We start from the raw sequence: 4,857 nt of genomic DNA on the forward strand, positions 1-4,857 counted from the left end.
ACAGACACTGAGGAAGCAAAGGGAGCCAAGGGCCTGAACTTCGCCACGATGATGGCTTTTCAGACTTTCTAAGCGGAGTAGAAACCTTCAAGAGATCCACGGCAAAGGCATCAAAAGGGCTCATTTAATACTATCTGTTAACCAGGGTTACAGAAACAAGGAAGAAAAGCAGGCTCAGGAAGAGATATGTGACGATGGGCTTACCTTTAGAGCCACATAAACATCAATTTCTGGAGCCTAGAAAGACAGCCAAGAAGGGAAGAGAATTGGCTGCACAAATGTGAGGACCTGAGCTCGAATCCCAAACACCCATATAAAATAGTTGTACATGGCTATGCATGCCTGTTTCCCCAGCAATAGGAGGTGGAGGCAGGTGGACCTAGAATTCACTGAGAATTGGCTTACATTAGATAGTGAGCTTGCAGCTCAGGGAGAGACAGAGAGAGAGAGAGAGACTGTCTCACTGGAATAAGGTGGACAAGGGTAGAGGAAGAAAACACCTGACATTGTCCTTAGGCCTTCCTCACATGCAAAGACAGAACGTAAGAAAGCCTGGCTGTGGAGAGCTTTTGGGGGCCACTTGGCAAGAATTTGACATTGGGCCAGGACAAGGAAGTAAACTCAGACAGGAATCTGATTTTAGGCTAGAACAAAGAAGTAGGCTTCAGGCAAGAATATGACTTTGGGCTAGGCAGGGAAGTAGGCTCAGATATCTTGGTCATCCTGACAAGCCCTTAGAAATAGTGATCACAGGAGTGGTCATGGGACTTTGTTTATTGCCTTGCTTGTTCCTTAACTGTTTGTGTTTATTCTACTGCTTGACCTTATTACTTGCATGTAATTAAAATAAAAATAAAAGTAGATTTGGAAAAAATAATTCACTTCAGCCTCCGAACTGGCTGGGGTCATGCTACAGTGTTGTCTAATTGTCTTTTTCTTTTTAACCCTCGCTCCTGCCCTGGAGAACCTGTTGACTGACTGAGCTGGCTTGGTCACCTGTTTTTTCAGTTAACAGTACTATATGTGTGCCTGCCCTGAATTAGAGACCTCATGGTGACATTACGTTGGAAGATTTCACATATACAGCTTGATGATGGAGTTATTTTTCCTGCCAGAATTGCCCAAAAGCCTCAAGGCCCCAAAATTATTTATTTGACCTGGAAGAAGTGATGAGACTTTATGGGATAGGAAAGATACGAGCCATTGTAGCTTATGTTCCTGTATAATACCTTATTGAGCAGTCAGACAACACAGTGGCTCAGTGACTGGCTTAGGAGCCAGGCAGCTGCTTAGAAATGTGCCTCAAAGCATGCTGGTACACATCTGCAGTCTCAGCATGAGGGAGATAGAGGCAGGGGGATCACTGCATGTTCCAGACCAGTCTGGGCTAGATATGGGATATCCTGATTCAGAAAGAAAGAAAGAAAGAGAGAGAGAGAGAGAGAGAGAGAGAGAGAGAGAGAGAGAGAGAGAGAAAGGAAGGGAGGAAGAAAGAAAGAAAAAGAAAGAAAGAGGGGGTGGTGGATGTTAGGGAGGTAGGGAGAAGGAGCAGACTCATGCTCAGGCAAGCTCCTTCTCTCTCTCAGTATCCTCCCCTGTGCAATGTGGATAACAATAGGACCTATCTCACAGAAGTCTCATGAAGGTTTAAAGGGTGTACTTTGTATTTGCTTTTTGTTTTTTTGATTGACTGCTTCAGTGGTGATGGGAAGCCTGGCGCTCTGAGCTTCCTAATCATACACTCCAACACAAAGCAAACATCATACCCTCAAGATTTGTTTCGTTTTGAGACAGGTCTCACTATGTCAGCCAAGCTGGTCTTGAACTCCTAGGTTTAGGTAATTATCCTGCCTCAGTCTCTTGAGCTCTGGAATCACAGGGGTTGGCCACTGTCTCTAGCTGTCAAAGGTTTATCCATCTATGAATGAGGAAAGAGATCAGCCTCATGGAGTCAGAAGAAACAGCCCAGGTAGGCATGGTGGTGCATACTGTAGTCCTCTGCTGGGGAACCAGAAGCAGGAGGACCTCAGCTTAGAGGGCTGCCTGGCTTACAGAGTGAGGCATTGTCTGAGATGAGATGAGAGGGGAGAAGAGGATATTGGAGGGGAAGGAGAAGGAGAGAGAAGGGGGGAGGCAGCAGTAGCCTCAAGCCAGCCTTACTCTATACCTTCTTCTTCTTTTTAAAAATAATGGCAACATTTAATTGGGGCTGGCTTGCAGGTTCAGAGGTTCAGTCCATTATCATCAAGGTGGGAACATGGCAGCATCCAGGCAGGCATGGTGCAGGAGGAGCTGAGAGTTCTACATCTTCATCTGAAGGCTGCTAGCAGAATACTCTACTCTCAACCTTCTTACAGCTGCCACATTTGAAGGGTCATGGATGAACCAGTTTCTTGTAGGCTCTGAGGAGCTTTGAGGCAAAGTGTTTGCAGCTCTAGAATTTAAAAGAAGGGCTCTGGGTGGCCATCCTGCTGGAAGGGAAACCAACCAGCCTGTGTACACAGTTTGGTCTCTTCAGCACTAGTGATCCAAATGCTGGAAACCAGGCAACCAAGCCCTCCCCAGGCCTCGTGATATACCCACAATTCTTCCCTGCCTGCTTCCCCTTAATAATATAATCTACTTCCCTGTTCTGTTTGTTTTCCTTGTTTATTTATTTTTTTATTCCCAAATCCCCAGCGGGCCAGGCTGTGGTAACACATGCCTTTAATCCCAGCACTTGGAAGGCAGAAGCAGGCAGATCTCTAAATTTGAGGCCAGCCTGGTCTACAGAGTGAGTTCCAGGACAGCCAGTGCTACACAGAGAAACCCTGTCTCGAAAAAACAAAAACAAAAACAAAAACAACCAACAGGGTGCACCGTTCCTGGAGGTACTGCAATACCAGGTCAATGCGTGGAGTGGACGGAGCAAGCTCCTATTCCAACTCCTACTCCCAAAAATCCATTTAATATATTGTCCTTGGATAGAGGACGTATCAGATATTAAACTGATAAGAACAGATACTACACTTGATCTTAGCCAAAAGGCCGAGAAGCGATTATTTTCCTTAAAAGTTTATTTTACATTCATTTTGTGTATGAGTGTATATTTTGTTTTGTGTATGAGTGTGCATTTTGCCTGTATAAATGTATGGGCACCATGTATGTTCTGGTGCCCATGGAGGTCAGAAGAGGATATTGGATCCCCTGACAGAACGGAAGTGACATATGGTTATAAGTGTTGAGAATGTTAGGAATCAAACCTAAGCCCCTTACAAGAGCAACAAATGCTCTTTTTATCTCTTGTTTTTTTTTTCGAGGTAGGGTTTCTCTGTGTAGCCCTGGCTGTCTTGGAAATCCTCCTGCCTCTGCTTCCCAAGTGCTGGGATTAAAGGTGTGCGCCAACAAATGCTCCAACAAATGCTCTTAACAGATAATATCTGTCTCCCTCTCCCTCCCCCTCCCCTCCCCTACCCCTTCCCCTCCCCCTCTCCCTCTCTGGTCATTCTTTCTTTCAAGATTTATTTATTTTATGTATATGAGTATGCTGTAAGACTCTGCAAGCCTTAGCTTACTGAGGAGCCTCTGGATGGAGCCGGAATCAATGCAAAAAGCAAGGGGAATTTTATTGTTCCCATGTGTTGGGGTTGTTCCAGACCCAAAGGAGAGGTGGCGACCCCTAGTGACCCACTCAGCAAGTTTTTATATGGTTTCCAGGGGAGAGAGCATCAGCAACTAGGCACAATATGATTGGCAGAACAGTGCAGCCTTTAAACTGATTGGTCTTGGGCAGTGGTGGTGCACGCCTTTAATCCCAGCACTTGGGAGGCAGAGGCAGGCGGATTTCTGAGTTCGAGGCCAGCCTGGTCTACAGAGCGAGTTCCAGGACAGCCAAGGCAACACAAAGAAACTCCAAAAAAAAAAAAAAAAGAAAAGAAAAGAAACCCCAACCAAGATGCCCCTTCTCTTCTTGCCTTTCTTCCTTTTTGTATCACCTTTTTTCTCCCCGGCTACAACTGCCTGAAGAACAAGGCCCACAGATGTATCACTCATGATCTCGGGACCTTGGGACACACTTAGCACAGGCTGAGCTCTCAATAAACATCAGAGCAAAAAAGCAAATGTTCCCTGGGCTAGGATGTTATAGACACAAGTCAACTGCAACAGCAAAAACATAAATTGCCTTGCTGTAAGAGGAAAAAGGGCTTGTTCTGTCCATGGGCATTTTGGTTATTTCTTTTTGAGACTCCTTAACTTTATTTATTTTAATTGGCAAAAAAAATTATGTACTTACCATAAAACTTGATATTCTGAAATGTGTGTACACTGTAGAATGGCTCAGTGAGCTACTGTTTATATGAACCAACTCAGACATTATTTGACAATTACTATCTATTCTTACAAATCTTAAGAATCCAGCAGTGTTGACAGTGTGGCTCAGTGAAAAGCCCTTGCCTAGCAAGTGTTAAAGCTCTAGGATTGATCCCCAGTGCACCTTTTCTCCCCCGACCCCTTGAGGTGTTGTGGAGCTCTTTAAAATTTTCTGCCTCCCTAAATGTATGTATGTGTATATATACACATACACACACACACACACACACACACATACACACACACACACACACACACATTTATATATTGCTGAACATGGGGGCTCATGCCATTAATCCCAGCACTTGGGAGGCAGACACTTGAGGCCAGCCTGGTCTAAATAATGAGCTCCAGGACATCCATACTACATAGAGAGACCCTGTCTCAAAAATTACACATTCATGTGTGGGTACAAGTTCAAGTGTGTGTTTGAGTGCCCTTGCGTATGCATTTACATGGAGGTTGAAGGTCATTGTCCCACATCTTCCTCTATTGATCTCTGCCACC

The 4,857-nt window shown here is 44.9% G+C and overlaps 1 non-coding gene across 1 annotated transcript; it reads right to left on the reverse strand.

Annotated features, from left to right (window-relative positions):
- Positions 1 to 2,848: 2,848 nt before the first annotated feature.
- On the reverse strand, positions 2,849 to 3,039 carry LOC116079499. Its single transcript, XR_004114038.1, has one exon. It is a non-coding gene; the product is annotated as a U2 spliceosomal RNA (small nuclear RNA).
- Positions 3,040 to 4,857: the final 1,818 nt, after the last annotated feature.

The sequence above is a fragment of the Mastomys coucha genome, unplaced genomic scaffold (genome assembly GCF_008632895.1).
Source record: "Mastomys coucha isolate ucsf_1 unplaced genomic scaffold, UCSF_Mcou_1 pScaffold5, whole genome shotgun sequence".
Taxonomy (NCBI): Eukaryota; Metazoa; Chordata; class Mammalia; order Rodentia; family Muridae; genus Mastomys; species Mastomys coucha.